General features: G+C 45.2%; 2 long non-coding RNA genes and 8 other non-coding genes across 10 annotated transcripts; 6 read left to right on the top strand and 4 right to left on the bottom strand.

Annotated features, from left to right (window-relative positions):
- Nucleotides 1–1,756: 1,756 nt before the first annotated feature.
- On the bottom strand, nucleotides 1,757–15,463 carry LOC120746141. The gene is made up of 3 exons (XR_005698788.1): nucleotides 14,549–15,463; nucleotides 7,250–7,254; nucleotides 1,757–1,768 (listed from the first exon to the last, which is right to left on the bottom strand). It is a non-coding gene; the product is annotated as an uncharacterized LOC120746141 (long non-coding RNA).
- Nucleotides 5,592–17,957, top strand: LOC120746140. The gene is made up of 3 exons (XR_005698787.1): nucleotides 5,592–5,605; nucleotides 8,543–8,546; nucleotides 16,183–17,957. It is a non-coding gene; the product is annotated as an uncharacterized LOC120746140 (long non-coding RNA).
- On the bottom strand, nucleotides 15,237–15,307 carry trnag-gcc. The gene has a single exon. It is a non-coding gene; the product is annotated as a tRNA-Gly (tRNA).
- trnae-cuc lies at nucleotides 15,430–15,501 on the top strand. The gene has a single exon. It is a non-coding gene; the product is annotated as a tRNA-Glu (tRNA).
- Nucleotides 16,567–16,639, top strand: trnam-cau. The gene has a single exon. It is a non-coding gene; the product is annotated as a tRNA-Met (tRNA).
- A 65-nt stretch (nucleotides 17,958–18,022) lies between the features above and the next one.
- On the bottom strand, nucleotides 18,023–18,094 carry trnae-cuc. The gene has a single exon. It is a non-coding gene; the product is annotated as a tRNA-Glu (tRNA).
- A 122-nt stretch (nucleotides 18,095–18,216) lies between these two features.
- Nucleotides 18,217–18,287, top strand: trnag-gcc. Its single transcript has one exon. It is a non-coding gene; the product is annotated as a tRNA-Gly (tRNA).
- Nucleotides 18,288–18,880: 593 nt separating this feature from the next.
- Nucleotides 18,881–18,953, top strand: trnam-cau. Its single transcript has one exon. It is a non-coding gene; the product is annotated as a tRNA-Met (tRNA).
- A 1,185-nt stretch (nucleotides 18,954–20,138) lies between these two features.
- On the bottom strand, nucleotides 20,139–20,210 carry trnae-cuc. The gene has a single exon. It is a non-coding gene; the product is annotated as a tRNA-Glu (tRNA).
- A 122-nt stretch (nucleotides 20,211–20,332) lies between these two features.
- Nucleotides 20,333–20,403, top strand: trnag-gcc. The gene has a single exon. It is a non-coding gene; the product is annotated as a tRNA-Gly (tRNA).
- Nucleotides 20,404–22,643: the final 2,240 nt, after the last annotated feature.

The following is a 22,643-nucleotide window of genomic DNA, read 5'->3' as shown; positions in this document are numbered from 1 at the left end:
CTGGGCAGTTTTCACGACCCTCTGCAACGCCTTCCGGTCCGAGGCAGAGCAGTTCCCGTACCAGACTGTTATACAGTTGGTCAGGATGCTCTCGATGGTGCAACGATAGAAGTTCACCAGGATGTCTGAGGACAGGTGGTTCTTCCTCAGAGTCCTCAAGAAGAAGAGGCGCTGGTGAGCCTTCTTGACCAGCTTGGAGCAGTTGGTCGTCCAGGTGAGATCCTCGGAGATGTGGACTCCCAGGAACTTGAAGCTGCTCACACGCTCCACAGCCGTCCCCTTAATGTGGATGGGTGGATGTGGGTCAGCATTCCTCCTGTAGTCCACAATGAGCTCCTTGGTCTTCTCGGTGTTAAGCAGCAGGTTGTTTCTGTCGCACCACTCAGCCAGACGATCCACCTCCTCCCTGTAGGCGGCCTCATCGTTGTCACTGATGAGGCCAATCACCGTGGTGTCATCTGCAAACTTAATGATGGTGTTGGAACCATCAGCAGGTCTGCAGTCGTGGGTGAAGAGGGAGTAGAGGAAAGGGCTCATCACACAGCCTTGTGGTACACCGGTGTTCATCGTGATTGTAGATGAGCAGCGGTTATCCAGCCGGACATGTTGGGGGCGGTTGGTCAGGAAGTCCAGTAACCATTTGCAGATGAGGGAACTGATGCCCAGGTCTGTCAGTTTCCTGATGAGTTGTGAGGGGTGGATTGTATTGAATGCTGAACTGAAGTCTATAAACAGCATTCTGGCGTAGGTGTTGTTGTTGTCCAGGTGTGAGAGGACAGAGTGCAGTGCGATGGAGACTGCATCCTCTGTGCTCCTGTTCTGGCGGTATGCGAATTGGTGGGGGTCCAGGGTGGGGGGGAGACAGGATTTGAAGTGTGCTAGGACCAGCTGCTCTAAGCACTTAGTGATGATGGGGGTGAGGGCTACTGGGCGGTAGTCATTGAGGCAAGATGGGTTGGAGTTTTTCGGTATCGGGACGATGGAGGTGGATTTGAAGCAGGCCGGTACCACAGCGTGGGCCAAGGACAGATTGAATATGTCTGTGAGCACTCCTGCAAGCTCCCCAGAACACGCTCTGAGAACACGCCCGGGGATGCCATCAGGGCCTGCAGCCTTGTGGACATTGATCCTGCTCAGCACCGCTCCTACATTGGTGGGGGAGAGAGTCAGAGGTTGGTGGTCTGGCGTCATGTCTGCTTTGGTTGTGGTTGTGGGGTTCCCTCGCTCAAAACGAGCATAAAAGTTGTTGAGCTCGTTGAGGAAGGAGACATCAGAGGATGCGGGGGAGGGTTTGGTGGTCCTGTAGTCTGTAATGGTCTGGAGTCCTTGCCACATGCGTCGGGGGTTGGAGTTGGAGAAGTGTTCTTCTACCTTCTTTTTGTAATGGTGTTTGGCTTTTTTGATGCCCTTCTTTAGATTAGCCCTGGCTGTGCTGTAGGCGTGTGCATCTCCTGACCTAAAGGCAGTGTTGCGGGCCTTCAGGAGGAGACGAACATCCCGGTTCATCCAAGGCTTCTGGTTGGGGTACATGGTGATCCGTTTCTGGGTGGTGACACTGTCTGTGGTTTCGGAGATGTAATCCAGTACAGATGAGGCGTACTGGTCCAGGTCTGTGTGGGTGAACATATTCCAGTCTGTGTTTTTAAATCTGTCCTGGAGCACTGCGTTATCTGTTTATACCGGGTCTGGGGCCAGGTGTTGGTGCCATCTGTAGCAGTTTAACACCTCAGCCTGGATGATTCAGATGTGGAAAACTGTGTGCTCTTACCTCTGGCTCTGGCCGGTCTGCTGGGAACGGAGCGGTTCGTGTTGCTCACATTGGTTTCACACCGGCGCTGAGTGACTGAGCCGATCAGCCCGCCACCTTTTCCTTCATAACAGCCGGAGAAGGGGCATTTAGGAAACTTGGAGGCGGCCCAGAGTTCTGTTTGCTTTTCTTTTCCTTCTTCTTCTCTTTTTATCAGATTTTTATAAATCTCGAGCACGATGGAATAAATGGAGACCAGGCGGAGTGTGACAGGGTTAACTGATGGGGAGCCGTGAGGGAAGCAGTGAGGGAAGCCGTGAGGGAAGCCCTGTGAAGCGCGCAGTACAGCGGACTGAAGCCCGACTGTGGAGGAATGAGGCTGTGCTGCTAAGGCAACTGAGGAGCTCTCACAGTCTCTTCCCCTCTGTTCACATTACACAATCTGCGATGGCCTCCTATATGCTAATTTCAAAGTTCACTGCTGTTCAAGTTACACTGTAGAGGGCCTGAGCTGGGCCTTTGTTTCTGATCAAAACTAAATATAATGTTTTTCCCCAGGTACAGGTTGTTTGACGTGTTAATTTACAGACTATTTTTTTTGTAATTGTATTGATGTTTCACATGTTTTAAAAATAATAGGAACAGTTTGTACAAAATTATATGGGAAAAAATTTGTTAATTTATGAATATTTTTTACAGCGTAGAAAATATATTACCAATTTAAACTTAAAGTGAAACATTTCTTTTTTAAAAAAAGTAAGGCCATTTTTAATTTGGCATCCAAAAAGTTGGAACAAGGGCTACAAAAGGTAAGTAAGTGACACTAAAATGAGCCCGTTTGTGGAACATTTTGCACCTACTTTGGTTTATTGGGAACAAGTAAGTAACATAACCAGACCTAAAAAGAACATCTTAGAGAGGCAGAACATCTGAGGAATACGCAGTAAATACAGTATGTCGGATGTGCCACGCAATGCTCAATTACATTGGTGGGAACTAGTGTGTTAGCGCAGTTAGCTCGTTAACGTGTTGGCCGTCCAGCCCCACGCACGGGGCGAACCGCAGTAGCTCGTTAACGGAGATTTGCGGTGTTGTGGCGTTAACGTCATTTCAACGAGATTTACGCTGACAGCACTAGTGGGAACACAATGAATATGACTGCACATTTACGCCGACATCATCCTAGTGCAAAGACAAGTGGAAGCAGACAAAAACAACAAGCACGCATGCTACAAACTTTACCCGAGTCATTTAGACAGCCGTTAGCACATGATTCTCCTTATGGGGACCTGATATGTTTAATATGCTGCTGAGAATATAGCCCAGAAGAAGCGTATAGTATAGCTTTTATTTTGGAAAGAGACATTTCTCTGTAATAAACTCTCTTTTCCAAAGATGAGTGATTTCTCGATCAGAGAGATCTATTTTTTTATTACTTTGTTGTTTCAGCAACATTAAATTTAAAAACTGTACTTTTGAGTTAAAATATATATTTATAATTTTAATAAATGACAAATTAAAAAGGCATGAACATTTTTTTTGTATCAAAAAAATATCGAACCGTGACACCAAAGTATCGAACCGAACTGTGAATTTTGTGTATCGTTGCACCCCTAATAAACATGTTTTCACTCTATGAGCATAACAGGGAGAAGGTTAGATAAGAAAATGCATTAGAAAAATCTAGAAACAGTGTAAGCTGATTAAAAACAGAAAAGGTCTTTTCAGAAATTTCACAATTAACCTTTAGAAAGTAATCCACTCAATTGTGTGACTGAACTGGAAAAAAGAAAAACAAATGTTAAACACCCATCCATCCATCCATCTTCTCTCACTTATCTGGGGCCAGGATGTGGGGGCAGCAGCAGCGTGAGCAGAGAAGACCAGACCTCCCTCTCCCCAATCACTTCCTCCAGCTCATCTGGGGAAACACCGAGGTTTTCCCAGGCCAGTCAGGAGATATAATCTCTCCAGTGTGTCCTGGATACTGCCCCGGATCCTCCCAGTCATTAGTATTTATTCACCAATGGAGCACCAAGAAAGATGGGCTGGGTGTGTGGTCATGTGGTATAAGATTTATACATAAAGAGCATAAATCTGGGGTGGAGTTTCAACTTTTTCCTCATCTAATGTTACAAACGTCCACTTTAACGAACACACAAAAATGAAAGTTTAAAAAAAAGGGAAAAAATAGGTGTAAAAAAAAAAAGTTGTTAAAATGTTACATAAGAACATTATCCTGGGATGAAGATTAAGCTTCAGCGTTATTCAGCCTCACATTAGCAGGCAGACACTGACAAACCACAGCAGCAACTGTGATAAAAAAATATAAAACAGGTTCTAATACTTTCAAATACAGCAGAGTTCAGGTACAGTATACCACAGGCATAAACAACCGTTTCCTCATGTCTGATATGAAGCTGGTCAACATCTGCAGAGCTCAGCTGGAACACAAGGCATTTATTGGCTTCATCCAATGAGGCTTTACATTTTTAAAGTAATGCCATTATTGAATCCCCGGGGTTCAGGTTAACCTGAAAGCTCCACTGTAGAGTCCTCAATGTAGTGTTTGCATCCTGTTTTTAATTTATTTTTTAGCAATGCAATGGAACATACTTGGTGTTTTGTTTTGATGCCCCTTTAAAGCGATTAAAAAATGAACTACTCTGGCTCTGATGCAGCTGCTTCCCTCTGTTTGTAGCCGCGAGCACTGTCCTGTCTTGGATCTGATTGGTTACATGTCATGAGTAATAGCCTATCAACACTGATGGCTAGTGCAGAGGAGGGGATTGCAGACTGAAGCAGCTCTGGTTAGTGAGCACAGCTATTCTTTAAACCCTAAAATATTATGATTTCTTATGTAGATGACAGACATGGCTTACTTAACTCTCACAATAAAAAAAAAAAGCAGAATAATGCATTTTGTTGCAATATACAATTTATTAATGTAGCAATGATGCACATGAACAAAGGCATGTCAGTGTCAGGCACAGGTGATCTGATTCTCTGAGTATCAGCCAGTAGGCAATACAGAGCTTGGAGGGAGCCGTGATTTAGAACCCCCCTGAACAGCCTCCGAATGTTTTTCCTGCTCCCTCTGAAGGTGTTATGGCCTGGGTGACCTTGACGGTCAAGTACAATGCTCCAGTCATATTCACAGCAGGTCTCCTCTGTAATCCATGCACTTGATAAGTGAGTTAAAATTTAGTGGCCTGGAAAATAGGACCCAAGGATATGTTCATTTTTAAGGCTAGAGTAACCTGTAAGAACCCTTTGAGTGATATTGTTATAATATACAGGCTTTTACCTTTACTGTCTATGTCCACAATTTAGAGTTTTTGAAAGCAGGATACTTTATTAAAGCAGTTTAGGGGGACCATAGCAAAAGCTGAATCAAATAATGATTATCACTGAAATCTGAGCTAACGCTGATATTGAGAGCAGTGAGAGAGCAGAGGGTGGGCCTGTCCAGGCCTGAAAATGCACATTGTGACAGAGAGTGCACTTGACGTGTTTTTGTTTGCTTTTATTCTTTTTGCTAAGCAGATTGCTCAGGGTATGGCACACTTGGGCCAGGAGTCAGGTCTTTTCGCAGCTCCTCCACTGCACACACTCTCCCCGTCAGTCTCCCCCATATCTATCTATCTATCTATCTATCTATCTATCTATATATGTGTGTGTGTATATAATATGTGTGTGTATATAATATGTGTGTGTATATATGTATGTATGTATATATATATATATTTATTAGGGGTGCAACGATACACAAAATTCACGGTTCGGTTCAGTTCGATACTTTGGTGTCACGGTTCGATATTTTTTCGATACAAAAAAATGTTCATGCCTTTTTAATTTGTCATTTATTAAAATTATAAATATATATTTTAACTCAAAAGTACAGTTTTTAAATTTAACCCTAACCCTTGTGCGTGTTTTTTATTTTGACAGCGAATGCGCACCTGCGGACCACTTATGTGCAGCCCTGGTTATTTAGCTCGTCATATTGCAGCCACAGAAATTATTTTGTCCATGAAACCATAAAGCTGCACTTTCTTTTTGCCTTATAGTCTGATTTGTCATAACTTCTCCGTTTTGTGGTAAGCTTTTCTTTGGCTGTCACTTCTTCACCCTGACCTGTCTTATTTGGCTCAGCAGAACTAAAATATATATCCTGCTGCTTTTACACACGCACTCACATAAGCTCAGCGATTCTCTGCGTGATCAACCTCTCATATGTTTAAGCTTGCTGCGGGAGATTTCACTTGTCATGTTTGCATAGTAAGCTAACAATTAATAAGACGATGTCAGAGGAATTGGTGCACAAATTATCATCACTCACAGATCAGTGCTGTCGCTCTCTATACACAGTTCGCACGATTGCAAAGTGAAAGCAAAAAAACAAGCGCAAATTCAAACGCGATTTCAATATGTCACATATTGACAGTGGCTCACCGATGCCAATGACATAATTACCCAGCTACATTTCTGAAAGAATGCAAAAGCATTGACATATATTTTTCCTTCCTACAATAGCCCGACGGGCAGGGAAGAGATAGATTTTGGTAGCCCGACTGAAAAAAATCGCTAGCCCCAGGACGTCGGGCTAGCGATATTGCAAGCCCTGTATCTGATTGAGGAATCACTCATCTTTGGAAAAGAGAGTTTATTACAGAGAAATGTCTCTTTCCAAAATAAAAGCTATACTATCCGCTTCTTCTGGGCTATATTCTCAGCAGCATATTAAACAGCTGTCTAAATGACTCGGCTAAAGTTAGTAGCATGCTTGTTGTTTTTGTCTTTGCACTAGGATGATGTCGGCGTAAATGTGCAGTCATATTCGTTGTGTTCCCACTAGTGCTTTCAGGTTAATCTCGTTGAAATGACCTTAACGCCACAACACGGCAAATCTCCGTTAACGAGCTACCCCTGATCGCCCCGTGCATGGGGCTAGACGGCCAACACGTTAACGAGCTAACTGCGCTAACACACTAGTTCCCACCCATGTAATTGAGCATTGCGTGGCACATCCAACATACTGTTTTACTTTAGTCCATGACTCGCTTACCTTCAGGGTCATACGTCACATGAAAACCAAAATAATTCCAAACGCCAGATCTGAATGAAGGTGGGGGAGCTCCATGTTGCAAGGAGAGCTTAACTTCTGTCTTGCTAGCTTGCCCTGCGCTCTTCCTTCTGACTATGCTGTCTGTGTTGAGCGCTCAGTGGATCTGCGCTCGACAGTGCAGCCTAGGCGGAGTAGTCGAACGCAGATTCACTGAGCGCTCAACACAGACAGCATCGTCAGAAGGAAAGTTGATAAAATAAATTACAAATGTTGTATTGTTCGATACATGCGTACCGAACCGAAAGCACTGTATCGAACGGTTCAATATCGATACGAGTATCGTTGCACCCCTAATACATACATATACATATATATATATGTATATGTATACATAAATATTAGGGGTGCAACGATATTCGTTGCACCCCTAATACTATCTCTGCCCTGACGAGCAGGGCAGAGATAGATTTTGGTAGCCCGACTGGAAAAATCTCTAGCCCCGGGACGTCGGGCTAGTGATTTTGCGAGCCCTGTATCTGATTGAGGAATCACTCATCTTTGGAAAAGAGAGTTTATTACAGAGAAATGGCTCTTTCCAAAATAAAAGCTATACTATACGCTTCTTCTGGTCTATACTCTCAGCAGCATATTAAACATATCAGGTCCCATAAGGAGAATCATGTGCTAACAGCTGTCTAAATGACTCGGGTAAAGTTTGTAGCATGTGTGCTTGTTGTTTTTGTCTGCTTCCACTTGTCTTTGCACTAGGATGCTGTCGGAGTAAATGTGCAGTCATATTAATCTCGTTGAAATGACGTTAACGCCACAACACCGCAAATCTCCGTTAACGAGCTACCGCGGATCGCCCTGTGCGTGGGGCTGGACGGCCAACACGTTAACACATATATATATACACATACACATATATATGTGTATGTGTATATACATGTGTGTGTATATATATATATATATATACAGTGGGGCAAAAAAGTATTTAGTCAGCCACCGATTGTGCAAGTTCCCCCACTTAAAATGATGACAGAGGTCAGTAATTTGCACCAGAGGTACACTTCAACTGTGAGAGACAGAATGTGAAAAAAAAATCCATGAATTCACATGGTAGGATTTGTAAAGAATTTATTCGTAAATTAGGGTGGAAAATAAGTATTTGGTCACCTCAAACAAGGAAAATCTCTGGCTCTCACAGACCTGTAACGTCTCCTGTAAGAAGCTTTTCTGTCCCCCACTCGTTACCTGTATGAATGGCACCTGTTTGAACTCATCATCTGTATAAAAGACACCTGTCCATAGCCTCAAACAGTCAGACTCCAAACGCCGCCATGGCCAAGACCAAAGAGCTTTCGAAGGACACCAGGAAAAGTATTGTAGACCTGCACCAGACTGGGAAGAGTGAATCTACAATAGGCAAGCAGCTTGGTGTGAAAAAATCAACTGTGGGAGCAATCATCAGAAAATGGAAGACATACAAGACCACTGATAATCTCCCTCGATCTGGGGCTCCACGCAAGATCTCATCCCGTGGGGTCAAAATGATCATGAGAACGGTGAGCAAAGATCCCAGAACCACACGGGGGATCCTGGTGAATGACCTGCAGAGAGCTGGGACCAAAGTAACAAAGGTCACCATCAGTAACACACTACAACGGCAGGGAATCAAATCCCGCAGTGCCAGACGTGTTCCGCTGCTGAAGCCAGTGCATGTCCAGGCCCGTCTGAAGTTTGCCAGAGAGCACATGGATGATACAGCAGAGGATTGGGAGAATGTCATGTGGTCAGATGAAACCAAAGTAGAACTTTTTGGTATAAACTCAACTCGTCGTGTTTGGAGGAAGAAGAATACTGAGTTGCATCCCAAGAACACCATACCTACTGTGAAGCATGGGGGTGGAAACATCATGCTATGGGGCTGTTTTTCTGCCAAAGGGACAGGACGACTGATCCGTGTTAAGGACAGAATGAATGGGGCCATGTATCGTGAGATTTTGAGCCAAAACCTCCTTCCATCAGTGAGAACTTTGAAGATGAAACGAGGCTGGGTCTTCCAACATGACAATGATCCAAAACACACCGCCCGGGCAACAAAGGAGTGGCTCCGTAAGAAGCATTTGAAAGTCCTGGAGTGGCCTAGCCAGTCTCCAGACCTCAACCCCATAGAAAATCTGTGGCGGGAGTTGAAAGTCCGTGTTGCTCGGCGACAGCCCCAAAACATCACTGCTCTCGAGAAGATCTGCATGGAGGAATGGGCCAAAATACCAGCTACTGTGTGTGCAAACCTGGTAAAGACCTATAGTAAACGTTTGACCTCTGTTATTGCCAACAAAGGTTATGTTACAAAGTATTGAGTTGTATTTTTGTTATTGACCAAATACTTATTTTCCACCCTGATTTACGAATAAATTCTTTACAAATCCTACCATGTGGATTCATGGATTTTTTTTTCACATTCTGTCTCTCACAGTTGAAGTGTACCTCTGGTGCAAATTACTGACCTCTGTCATCATTTTAGGTGGGGGAGCTTGCACAATCGGTGGCTGACTAAATACTTTTTTGCCCCACTGTATGTGTGTGTGTATGTATGTATGTATATATATATATATATATATATGTATGTATGTATATGTGTGTGTGTGTGTATGTATATATATATCTGCTGCTCCTTGAGTTCACTGTACCACCCCTCCACTGCAGCAGGCCAGAGAAAATTTGTAATTGACCTGGTCGCTAAGATGCTTATTATAGAACACAGTTTCTATGACAAGCTTATATGTGATGAGGCAGAAGTGCTTTCAAACAACAGCACCTGTGCACCCAGTACAGAATGATGGGCTCACCATCTGAAGTTCAAAAGTTAAAGGTCTCTCAAACAGGGTCTCCTGAGTGTTTATAATTGTTATATTGTCATAAAGAACTAAAGTTGCATAATGCTCACCAATGTGTTTTTTTAATTCAATTTTAAGCCCGCTGAGATTAATTAGAGTAGGAATGCCGTATTTTCTTTATTCTGAGCTCTCTCTGTCTCAGTCTGTCTGCTGTGTGGTTATACACTGACAGCAAAATGTTTGCATGCATGTTAACTACACCCCAGCAACCCCAGCCTTTGTTCCTGCGCCTTTGCTGACAAATGCATCGTGTCTATTTGGGAGCTACTGCTCATAAGATGTAGAGACAAGACCTGTCTGAGCTCTGGCCTCAAACTCAGTATGTGTGTGTGTCCCAGATAGAGAATCAAAGCTCACATTATGCTCTCTTTCTTCATTATGATAGATAAAAGCACTACTCTTGGATGAGCAAGGCAGGCAGTTCAGTTGGACTCAGACACAAGCCTCAGCAGTTTAAAAACACTGTGTGTGTGCAAACACACGGTACCTCAAGTCCAGTGATATGTCAAAGTTTGGCTTGTGCAGAGATGAGAAAAAAGATTAATCTTGAGGATTAGAGCTGCATTAAGTTGGATGCTTAAAACACTCAGGGTATTTGGGACTCGTTTCAGGAGGCACATTCAGCCAAAGTTTGCACTGCCTGACAGTTTTCTGTCAAACATTTTCGGGTCACTCCAACAGTTTATCTCAGCCTTGGACTCTTTGCTTTATGTGGGGGAATAAATTTGGAGCGTGCATGTGGGGAAGAAAAGCTGTGTCAACATCTGGGCAGCCTGCAAAAGCTGAGAAGACAGGCAAGTTTTTGATGCACATTCCTGGACGCCGTAGGGTTCTTATAGGTCAGATAGTTTTAGGAAGTCAAGTGCCTGCTCAAGCTGCACTCGCATTTGTGCAAGTATGTGTTTGTCCACAGAACAAAGGTGGATGATGATCTTTGAAATTATTGTAAGTGGATTAGATTAGATCATGAAATGATAGTTTGATCCATAGCATAACCTCTTTAAATAGCAGACTCTCTCTTGGTATAAAGGAGCAGTTGCACCAATAATTTGACCCCACTCATTCCTCATCACTGTCATCATCTTTATTTTAATGTACACTTGGAAAAGTGTCTGGTATGCTTTCCTTGGGCTGAAAATATAAAGGTTTCTATATCACTGCATGGTCCAAAGACTGGGGCCAAAACATGACAGACCACAAGTAAATACATTTTAGTTTTTATTTGACAAAAGCTAAAACATCAACAGTGTTTCTGTAACAGAATGCAATGATTTGCAAATCTTATGAACACACTTTATTGATGAAAGCATGCAGAAAACCAATGAAAGGTTCAAAATGCACCTCTTTAACACAAATATTGGCTCATTTAGAATTTGCTGCCATCAAATTTTCAGAAAATTGGCACAGGACTGTTTAACCTGTAGCATCCCCTCATCCTTGAAAATGTCTGTAAACATTTGTGAACCGAGGAGATCAGCTGCTTGACGTCTGAGAAGGAATGGGAAATAGGATGCCAGCTGCTCATCAGTCCTATAACATTGAGTCCGTTCAGTGTTAGCCAGTGGATAGAAGCTATTCCTTAATCTTGCAGTGCATGAATTTAGTTACCTATACCATTCCCCGGAGGGGAGAGGACAGAACAGACTGTAACAGGGATATGTGGTGTCCTTCATGATGTTAGTGGTTCTTCTGCCGCATCTGGACCAGTGGATGTCCTTCAGAGGGGGCAGGGGGTGGGCAGTGTACCCCCATACCATCAGAGATAAAGCCTTTTGAACAGAACATTGATAACAAGCTGGATGGACCCTCTGCCCTTAAATCTAGAGAAGGTGGAATTCATGTTTTCTAAAAAGAATGTCAATTTATTTGTCTGTCCCCAAAAATTGTTTTGCCTATAAATGATCTTTGTTCCAGAGAAGAAGGAAGCATTTTTGGATCATGTTCACTTATGGTTTCTTCTTTAGATGACAGAACTTTAACCAACATTTACGGATATGTTTTTAATGCAGTGCCTCTCGAGGGCTCGGAGATCACAAACATCCAATATTGATTTCCACCCTTGCACAAAGAGATTTCTCCAGATTTTCGGAATGTTTTGATAATATTAATGCTGTAGATGATATTCAGAATTTTACACTGAGGAACATTATTTTGAATTTGTTCCACAATTTCTAGATGGATATTTTTGGAGATTATATTCAATGTTGTTGTGCAGCACGCAGGACAGACAGCGCACAATGTGCTTTGAAGTAGCAGCCAAGAAAGGTGTAATTTAAGTCTACGAGCAGTGAACATCTGTGTGCATACCTGTGTGGATCAGCGTGCTTGTATTCAAATGGTTTCCACATGTAATGGTCTGCAAGAGGATGTAGCGAGCCATAGCCCCGTCCCCCAGGGCATGAAGCAGGCATGGAGGAGATCCAGGCCCCAGACATCCAGAGGCCTCAGAGTGCAAGAGCCCAAGGAGGACCACCGGAGGGGCATCCGTGCCACCCTCATGGGAAGGGCTGAGGATCCCCAGACGAGGCGTCACCCAGTAGCCACCGAGCAGAAGCTAGAGGGGGCTGCATCGGCGTGCCCGCCAGCTCTGCCGGCAGCCAGCTGTGCCAGAGTGAACCGAGCCGCGGGCCCAGAGGCCGGAGGCCCGAGAGCCCCCCCCACCCCGGAGGAGGCCTGACCGAGCAACAGGTGCCAGGCCCCGCCAGGTAGCCACTGGGAGTGAGCCGGTACATACCTGAGTGCCCAGCCCCGGACACCAAGAACCACCAATGCACCGACCCCTGAGGGCATCAGTCACCGGCAGGGAGTGTGGTGAGGGGAGAAAGGCCTTGGGAGTTCCCAGAGAGGTGGAGTCTAAGACCCGACCTGACATATAGACACAGACAAACAGGCACACACAGACACAAACATGCATTCCCACCCTCATGCACACATATACAAACACTCAGCACTCACCCAACGTAAGGATTGACATAAATGGACATGTACACACAATCACACTCCCCAAACATACTCTATACCCCGGGTCCAGGTACCCTCACCCCCAGAGGGGGAAACAGAACCCAGACCCAAGAGATGTTACCCTTCCCCCCGGGGTGGAGGCAAGCAGACCGTCCCAGGCTCCGCAGCAGCAGGGAGGCCAATCGGACAGCCAACATCTCCTCCCAGCCCCCCCGCCCCGATGGCTAGCAGAGAACGGGGGTGTGTGAAGACCCCATACCTCCCTCCTCCCATTCATGTGTAGTGTTGCTGCGTGTTGTTCTAAAGTGCATTTAAAACAAGGGAGAGCATGGTGCTGCTGCCAGAGAGCAGCAGATGTTAGCACGGCCCCTCCCGAGAACCCTCAATGTCTACATGGATTTAAAATTGAGAGGTGGGCACCGGCGGCAGAGGTAGGTTTGAGTACACAGACCGTCCACTGGATGCCGTTAACGTGCCCACCCTCAAGGCCCTATATATATGTGTGTGTTATGAGAGTATAAGTAATGTGGATGTCTAAGTTGTGAGATAAAATTGAGGCACAGGTGGCCAGAAGGGGACAGAGGTGGGAGGTGGGGGGGGGGGATGTTTATTTGTTTCGGTTAATATATTGTGTTCCCAGATGAATCTTGAACAGCACATATAGTTGTTTTTTCTTTATTTATTTTTAGCTGGTTTGCTAGAAATTGACCGGATTTATTACCATGTTCATAATTTTGTAAGCGTAGTCTTGGTACTAAGAATTTTGGTTTTTTATCAATTATCTCATTTAATTCTAGTTTTGTTTCGTGTATTTAGTTCAATGTTTCCTGATGTTGGTGGGACGCGTAGGCTTCTTCTAGTGATTTGATGGTTTTTTCTAATTCCTGAATATTTTTGTTTTCTTTTTATGTGATGAGAAATAAATTATTTTACCTCTCATCACAGCTTTCCCTGCTTCCCATAAAACAGAAGCTGATGTTCCGCGAGTGTCATTAAAGTCTAAATATGAAGTCCATTCCTTTTTAAAATATTTAATAAAGTCTTCATCTTTAAGCAGTGATGTATTAAATCTCCAGTTTTTACTTGGTGTAGTATTATTCTTGTGCATTAGTGTTAAAGATACAGGAGCATGATCGCTGACAGCTATAGGATGAATCTCAGTGTCTGAAATGTCACTCAGCAGTGAGCTGCTGACCAAAAAATAATCCAGACGAGAGTAGGAGTGATAAACATGTGGAAAAAAAAGTATATTCCTTACTGGTGGGGTGAAGGGAGCGCCATGCATCGCAAAGACCAAAGTCGCTCATATACTGTTTGATTATATTTGTGGACTGCCAATTATGCTGAGTTCCTGCTGTATCGAGCCTATCCATTTCTTCATTTAGTCCAAGGTTGAGGTCGCCTCCAAGAACAAGTGTGCCATCTAAGTGTTCAGAGAGTGCACTGAAAAAACCGTGAAAGAATGAGGGATCATCAACATTTGGACCATATACACTTACAATACATAGCTTTTTATGAAGTATAGATAGTTTAATGATTAAGAATCTGCCCTCTGTATCGAGTACTGTGAAATTAATTTTTTTATGGATTAAAATTGCTACTCCCCTTTGTCTAGAATTAAAACAAGCTGAGAACACATTAGGAAACTCAGGTGTTTTAAGTTCATTCGAACCTCTAAGAGGTCTGTGGGTCTCTTGTAAAAGGACAACATCTGCCTGTAGTTTTTTGAGTTGGTTAAAGATTTTTTAAACTCTTTTCTCTGGAGCCAGCTCCATTTACATTCCATGTAACAAATCTTAGTGCACCCATAGATGTCTGTGCATAACTAGGGGTGTACTCTGTGTGTGTCACTTAGACAGCTGGAGAGAATACATCACTTGTTCATAAATAAAGAGAGGGAGAGAGAGAAAAAATGTGTGGCGAGATGCTCCCTGAGTCTGACTATGTGTTTGCATATTTACTAATATGAGTAAGCTTGGCTTAATTGTGTGTATCCTGTAGGTCTGTGTGCGCTGTCTGACTGATGTAAATGTGCTGCCGTTGAGCGCATGACTGTGCGTGATCGTGCTGTGCCTATGTGTCAAAATAAAGGATGTTGTTTGTGGATGAGTGTGGAAGCAGGTGATCGAAGTAGTGAAAGAAATAAAGAAAGAAACCAAGGACAAGGGTGAACAGCATAAAAACAAGACGGATTGGTGTATCAAGCGAGGCTCAAGACACCATCTTCCCCCAAAACGGACCGCTCTTCTTTTGTCTCGTAGTGCCGTCTTAAATTAAATTCCTTAATTACAGCCACATTAGCTCCACTAATAAGACACACGGGTTTACCAGCAATGTCTGTAAACATATATTCAGTCACCCACTGGCGCTGGCAGGGGACAATTCTAAGTCTGCCAATTGTCCCGCCACTGTGCAAAGTCTCCTCTCAACAGCATCTTGACTTAATGCAGATACGATGTCCAACCCAAGTTTGGTTTGCACAGACTTCTTGTTCCAAATCTTGATGCCGTCTGGCCGTGACCGAGAACAAACTTAATGCCCGCCAAGCATAAAGGAACTGTGCATTGGCCGGGAATCGAACACGGGCCTCCCGCGTGGCAGGCGAGAATTCTACCACTGAACCACCAATGCTCACTGACCTGATAGTTTTCTCACCGAATTCGCGCCATTGCCCAAGCGCTCCTCTCGAGGCGCAACGGAAAATATAGCCCGATACAGCCACGCGTCACTCATCAAGACAGCTCTGTCGCAGCTCCCTGATGGTCTAGTGGTCAGGATTCGACGCTCTCACCGTCGCGGCCCTGGTTCGATTCCCGGTCAGGGAAACTGTGTTTTGACCCACCTCCGGCTTACCCAAAAGGGACAAGCGGTAGACAATGGATGGGTTGCCTTTGCCACGTACGGTGTATCAAGCGAGGCTCAAGGCACCATCTCCCCCCAAAACGGACCATTCTTTGAAGCCGTCAACAAATGAAGCAGAGTTGCCAGTTCTTCAAGCCCAGGATGGGCTGCCGTCTTGGAGCTTAAGTGTGTGACAGGACATCCAAAAAATGTGTGGCCGAACTGCGCATCAACACATGCCTCGCGTGAGGATAGAGCTCAACACCTGCAGTTTTCGAGACTTACTCATGGCAGGCGACAATTCTACTGCTCAGCTAACAACCCTTGCACGTCCGAAAATTGTCCCGCTGAATTCATGCCACTCTCCAAAGTCTCCACTCAAGATGCTTAAAATGGATGCACAAACTCTGTCACGTGCTGCGCATCAAAGCATTGGTTCGATTCCCGGCCAATGCAATGTTCCTTTATGCTTGGGGGGCATTAAGTTTGTTCTCGGTCACGGCCAGATGGCATCAAGATTCGGAACAAGAAGTCTGTGCAAACCAAACTTGGGTTGGACATCGTATCTGCATTAAGTCAAGATGTTGTTGAGAGGAGACTTTGCACAGTGGCGCGAATTCGGCGGGACAATTGGCAGACTTAGAATTGTCCCCTGCCAGCGCCAGTGGGTGACTGAATATATGTTTACAGACATTGCTGGTAAACCCGTGTGTCTTATTAGTGGAGCTAATGTGGCTGTAATTAAGGAATTTAATTTAAGACGGCACTACGAGACAAAAGAAGAGCGGTCCGTTTTGGGGGAAGATGGTGTCTTGAGCCTCGCTTGATACACAGTACGTGGCAAAGGCAACCCATCCATTGTCTACCGCTTGTCCCTTTCAGGTAAGCCCGAGCTGGGTCAAAACACCGTTTTTAGGATCTCCTGTGGCACTCTTCACCTCCAAAACCCGTTCAGGGCTTAAATACCTGGGGACTCGCCTTTGTTTGTCCAAGCTGAATTTCTTTTCTGTGCAGCTTCGAGAAATCGTCCATTTTCTGGTTGCCCGTCAGTCTCGTTGGCGCAGTAGGCAGCGCGTCAGTCTCATAATCTGAAGGTGGTGAGTTCGAGCCTCACACGAGGCAGGTGTTTTGGTACAGAGTTGGTCCATCCATTTTGTACAGCTTCTACCCATTTCGAGGACTCTGAAGCCTAAGAACCATCCGTTTGTAGTGGATTTTCAGCCTCCTCTGATGCGAGATCTAGAACAGGGATCAATCCAAATCATTCTGCCATTGCCCGTGGAAAGCCTTCCCATCTGTTTGATTTCAAGACTCACACGTGGCAGGCGATCCTCCCCTATGGATGCGTGCTGGCCCTCTGGAACCACTTCATCCAACTTTCACCACAATTCCTCTTTCTTTTCTCAGGTCAGAATTGCGGGGCACCACACGTTGGCTCCCAAATGACTCCTACCTGTTATTTCTTCTTGGACACTTTGTCCAGGTAGGGTTAGGAATGTCTTTGCATTGGAAGCGGATGAGCAAGGGCTGATAATTGGTTATCAGCAGCTCCCGAGCTGAGTCTCTGGAGGTTGCCTGGAGTTTCTTTGCCAACAGGGTCCATTGAGAGGGATAATTTGAAGTCATTCTTGCCTGACTGTTAAGTTGGAACAAGAAGTCTATGCAAACCAAACTTGGGTTGGACATCGTGTCTGCATTAAGTCAAGATGTTGTTGAGAGGAGACTTTGTAGAGTGGCGCGAATTCGGCGGGACAATTGGCAGACTTGTAAGGGCTGGTGGCTCAGCGGTAGAACTGTCGCCTGCCACCTGTAAATCTCGAAATCAGAAGGTAATGACTTGTAGCCTCACGCAAGCGATGTGCTTTGATGCACAGTACGTGACAGAGTTTGTGCATCCATTTTAAGCGTCTTGAGAGTAGACTTTGGAGAGTGGCGCGAATTCGGCGGGACAATTGGCAGACTTGTAAGGGCTGGTGGCTCAGCGGTAGAACTGTCGCCTGCCACCCGTGAATCTCGAAATCAGAAGGTAGTGACTTGTAGCCTCACGCAAGCGATGTGCTTTGATGCACAGCACGTGACAGAGTTTGTGCATCCATTTTAAGCATCTTGAGTGGAGACTTTGGAGAGTGGCATGAATTCAGCGGGACAATTTTCGGACGTGCAAGGGTTGTTAGCTCAGCGGTAGAATTGTCGCCTGCCATGAGTAAGTCTCGAAAACTGGAGGTGTTGAGCTCTATCCTCACGCGAGGCATGTGTTGATGCGCAGTTCGGCAACAGATTTTTTGGATGTCCTGTCACACACTTCACCTCCAAGACGGCAGCCCATCCTGGGCTTGAAGAACTGGTAACTCTGCTTCATTTGTTGACGGCTTCAAAGAATGGTCCGTTTTGGGGGGAGATGGTGCCTTGAGCCTCGCTTGATACACCGTACGTGGCAAAGGCAACCCATCCATTGTCTACCGCTTGTCCCCTTTCGGGTAAGCCGGAGGTGGGTCAAAAGACAGTTTCCCTGACCGGGAATCGAACCCGGGCCGCGGCGGTGAGAGCGTCGAATCCTGACCACTAGACCATCAGGGAGCTGCGACAGAGGTGTCTTGATGAGTGACGCGTGGCTGTATCGGGCTATATTTTCCGTTGCACCTCGAGAGGAGCGCTTGGGCAATGGCGCGAATTCGGTGAGAAAACTGTCACGTCAGTGAGCATTGGTGGTTCAGTGGTAGAATTCTCGCCTGCCACGCGGGAGGCCCGGGTTCGATTCCCGGCCAATGCACAGTTCCTTTATGCTTGGGGGGCATTAAGTTTGTTCTCGGTCACGGCCAGACGGCATCAAGATTTGGAACAAGAAGTCTGTGCAAACCAAACTTGGGTTGGACATCGTATCTGCATTAAGTCAAGATGTTGTTGAGAGGAGACTTTGCACAGTGGCGAGAATTCGGCGGGACAATTGGCAGACTTAGAATTGTCCCCTGCCAGCGCCAGTGGGTGACTGAATATATGTTTACAGACATTGCTGGTAAACCCGTGTGTCTTATTAGTGGAGCTAATGTGGCTGTAATTAAGGAATTTAATTTAAGACGGCACTACGAGACAAAAGAAGAGTGGTCCGTTTTGGGGGAAGATGGTGTCTTGAGCCTCGCTTGATACACAGTACGTGGCAAAGGCAACCCATCCATTGTCTACCGCTTGTCCCTTTCAGGTAAGCCCGAGCTGGGTCAAAACACCGTTTTTAGGATCTCCTGTGGCACTCTTCACCTCCAAAACCCGTTCAGGGCTTAAATACCTGGGGACTCGCCTTTGTTTGTCCAAGCTGAATTTCTTTTCTGTGCAGCTTCGAGAAATCGTCCATTTTCCTGTTGCCCGTCAGTCTCGTTGGCGCAGTAGGCAGCGCGTCAGTCTCATAATCTGAAGGTGGTGAGTTCGAGCCTCACACGAGGCAGGTGTTTTGGTACAGAGTTGGTCCATCCATTTTGTACAGCTTCTACCCATTTCGAGGACTCTGAAGCCTAAGAACCATCCGTTTGTAGTGGATTTTCAGCCTCCTCTGATGCGAGATCTAGAACAGGGATCAATCCAAATCATTCTGCCATTGCCCGTGGAAAGCCTTCCCATCTGTTTGATTTCAAGACTCACACGTGGCAGGCGATCCTCCCCTATGGATGCGTGCTGGCCCTCTGGAACCACTTCATCCAACTTTCACCACAATTCCTCTTTCTTTTCTCAGGTCAGAATTGCGGGGCACCACACGTTGGCTCCCAAATGACTCCTACCTGTTATTTCTTCTTGGACACTTTGTCCAGGTAGGGTTAGGAATGTCTTTGCATTGGAAGCGGATGAGCAAGGGCTGATAATTGGTTATCAGCAGCTCCCGAGCTGAGTCTCTGGAGGTTGCCTGGAGTTTCTTTGCCAACAGGGTCCATTGAGAGGGATAATTTGAAGTCATTCTTGCCTGACTGTTAAGTTGGAACAAGAAGTCTATGCAAACCAAACTTGGGTTGGACATCGTGTCTGCATTAAGTCAAGATGTTGTTGAGAGGAGACTTTGTAGAGTGGCGCGAATTCGGCGGGACAATTGGCAGACTTGTAAGGGCTGGTGGCTCAGCGGTAGAACTGTCGCCTGCCACCCGTGAATCTCGAAATCAGAAGGTAGTGACTTGTAGCCTCACGCAAGCGATGTGCTTTGATGCACAGCACGTGACAGAGTTTGTGCATCCATTTTAAGCATCTTGAGTGGAGACTTTGGAGAGTGGCATGAATTCAGCGGGACAATTTTCGGACGTGCAAGGGTTGTTAGCTCAGCGGTAGAATTGTCGCCTGCCATGAGTAAGTCTCGAAAACTGGAGGTGTTGAGCTCTATCCTCACGCGAGGCATGTGTTGATGCGCAGTTCGGCAACAGATTTTTTGGATGTCCTGTCACACACTTCACCTCCAAGACGGCAGCCCATCCTGGGCTTGAAGAACTGGTAACTCTGCTTCATTTGTTGACGGCTTCAAAGAATGGTCCGTTTTGGGGGGAGATGGTGCCTTGAGCCTCGCTTGATACACCGTACGTGGCAAAGGCAACCCATCCATTGTCTACCGCTTGTCCCTTTCGGGTAAGCCGGAGGTGGGTCAAAAGACAGTTTCCCTGACCGGGAATCGAACCCGGGCCGCGGCGGTGAGAGCGTCGAATCCTGACCACTAGACCATCAGGGAGCTGCGACAGAGGTGTCTTGATGAGTGACGCGTGGCTGTATCGGGCTATATTTTCCGTTGCACCTCGAGAGGAGCGCTTGGGCAATGGCGCGAATTCGGTGAGAAAACTGTCATGTCAGTGAGCATTGGTGGTTCAGTGGTAGAATTCTCGCCTGCCACGTGGGAGGCCCGGGTTCGATTCCCGGCCAATACACAGTTCCTTTATGTGTGGGCGTTCGGCTGCATCAGTTTCATAATCTGAAGGTCGAGCCTCACACGAGGCAGGTGTTTTCATACAGAGTTGGTCCATCTATTTTTTACCACTTCTACCCATTTCGAGGATGATGGAGCCTAAGAACCATCCGTCTGTTGTGGATTTTCAGCTTCCTCTGATGCGAGATCTTTTCTCGATTCTTGAGAAAATTAAAGGATTTTCAGTGTGCCTTACAGTGCGGAAAATACGGTAAACTTCTCTTGCTATTCATCCCAAAGGTTTTCAATTGGATTTAGATCAGGGGAATGCGCAGTATGTTCCAAAAGAGTGATGTTATTTTCCTGGAAGAAGTCCCTTGTCCTGCAGACATTGTATACTGTAGCATTGACCTGTTGAAAAACCCAGTTGTCACCATGCAGACAATAGCCCTCAGTCACGACGGATCCTCTCTGCAACATCTGGACATAGCCAGCGGCCATTTGACCCCCCTGCACATCCTGAAGTTCCATTGTTCCTCTGAAGGAAAAAGCACCCCAAACCATTATGGTGCCCCCTCCACTATGCAGCGTAAAAAACATCTCAGGTGGATCTGCTTGTCATGCCAGTAACTTTGGAAACCATCAGGACCATCAAAGTTCAATTATTTCTCATCAGAGAATAAAACTTTCTTCCACCTTTCAGTGTCTCATGTTTGTTCTTTTGTCCAAACAGTCAGTTCTGTGGCGTTCAAGGAGACGAGGCCTTTAAAGATGTTATTTTGTTTTTGAAGCCCTTCAGTCTCAGATGCCGTCTGAAGGTTATGGAGCTCAAGTCCATCATAACCCTCAGGTTCATTTAACAAATTCCAAATGACTGTCTTACTGCATCCCACCTCAGCAACGATGGCGCGAGAGACCCTGCTTATGCAGTTCAACAGCCCAACCACCTTCAAAAAGGGAACTTTTTTTGCCTTTGCCATCTGAACATCACGACAGTGTGACTACCTGACAGAAAATGACAATGAATTCACATTTTTGCACAGATTTGGCCTTTTAAAGGAATGTAGTCCTAAACTATTGATCAGCTGTAAGCCTGTTTCAGTTTAAGCACTGTTTTCAATAAATTGCATGCTCAAAAAAAGGTTTTTTCTCACTCCCATTTCTTCTTGTTGCATGTTGAAGCTCTACATTATTTAAATCCTACTATGCAAAATATGATTTTTTGCCATTTTTCAAGTGGTCTTAAACTTTTGATTGGGACTGTAGTTTGTAGGGTTATATGCTGTCTTTTGAACAGTTCACTCACTTATTATCTACACATTAATGTCAGAGGGATGTTTCAGGAATGGACACAGTGAGGTAAGACTTTGTCATGACTGTATGTAGTAGAGCAGGATTCAAGATTCTTTATTTGTCACATGTGAAATGTGTCTTGAAATGCTCCTTGACTTGTGCAAAAAAGAGAACATTAAAGTGGACATGAACAAATGTCTGGCTATTTTTTATACTGGCCCCGATTTTGTAGTTTTCTTAGGTAAACCAGTTTGCCAACAGGAAGAACAGATCAAACATACCTACTAGTACGTGACCACATTCAGTGGTCAAATCAAATCAAATCACTTTTATTGTCACATCACATGTGCAGGTACATTGGTACAGCACATGTGAGTGAAATTCTTGTGTGCGAGCTTCACAAGCAACAGAGTTGTGCAAAATACAATAATGTAAACAAGCAAAATACAAGAATGGCTACATCTGAAACTAATAAATATATGTACAATATATAATAGTATATGCATTTCTGGATGTGTATACTAAATATTTTTCTACGTGTGTGTGTGTGTGTGTGTGTGTGTGTGTGTGTGTGTGTACACATATTTTACAAATTAAATAGAGTAAACAATAAATAAAATATATAAAATAAATAAAATAAAATATACAGAGTGAGACATGTGCAAAACAGTGGCATTACTGTACAGTATGGAGTGCATAATGTTAAAGTTCCAGTAGTGAAGCTGAGGTGTCTATGACGTGTTCAGCAGTCTGATGGCCTGATGGAAAAAGCTGTCTCTCAGTCTGCTGGTACGGGACCGGATGCTGCAGAACCTCCTTCCTGATGGAAGTAGTCTGAACAGTTTATGGCTGGGGTGACTGGAGTCCTTGATGATCCTCCCCGCTTTCCTCAGGCACCGCTTCCTGTAGATGTCTTGGAGGGAGGGAAGCTCACCTCCAATTATCCGTTCAGAGCACCGCACTACTCGC

Source organism: Simochromis diagramma, unplaced genomic scaffold (assembly GCF_900408965.1).
Source record: "Simochromis diagramma unplaced genomic scaffold, fSimDia1.1 OVJJ01000107.1, whole genome shotgun sequence".
NCBI lineage: Eukaryota > Metazoa > Chordata > Actinopteri > Cichliformes > Cichlidae > Simochromis > Simochromis diagramma.
The sequence above is the reverse complement of the archived record's forward strand: the minus strand, read 5'-3'. Positions and strand labels throughout refer to the sequence as shown.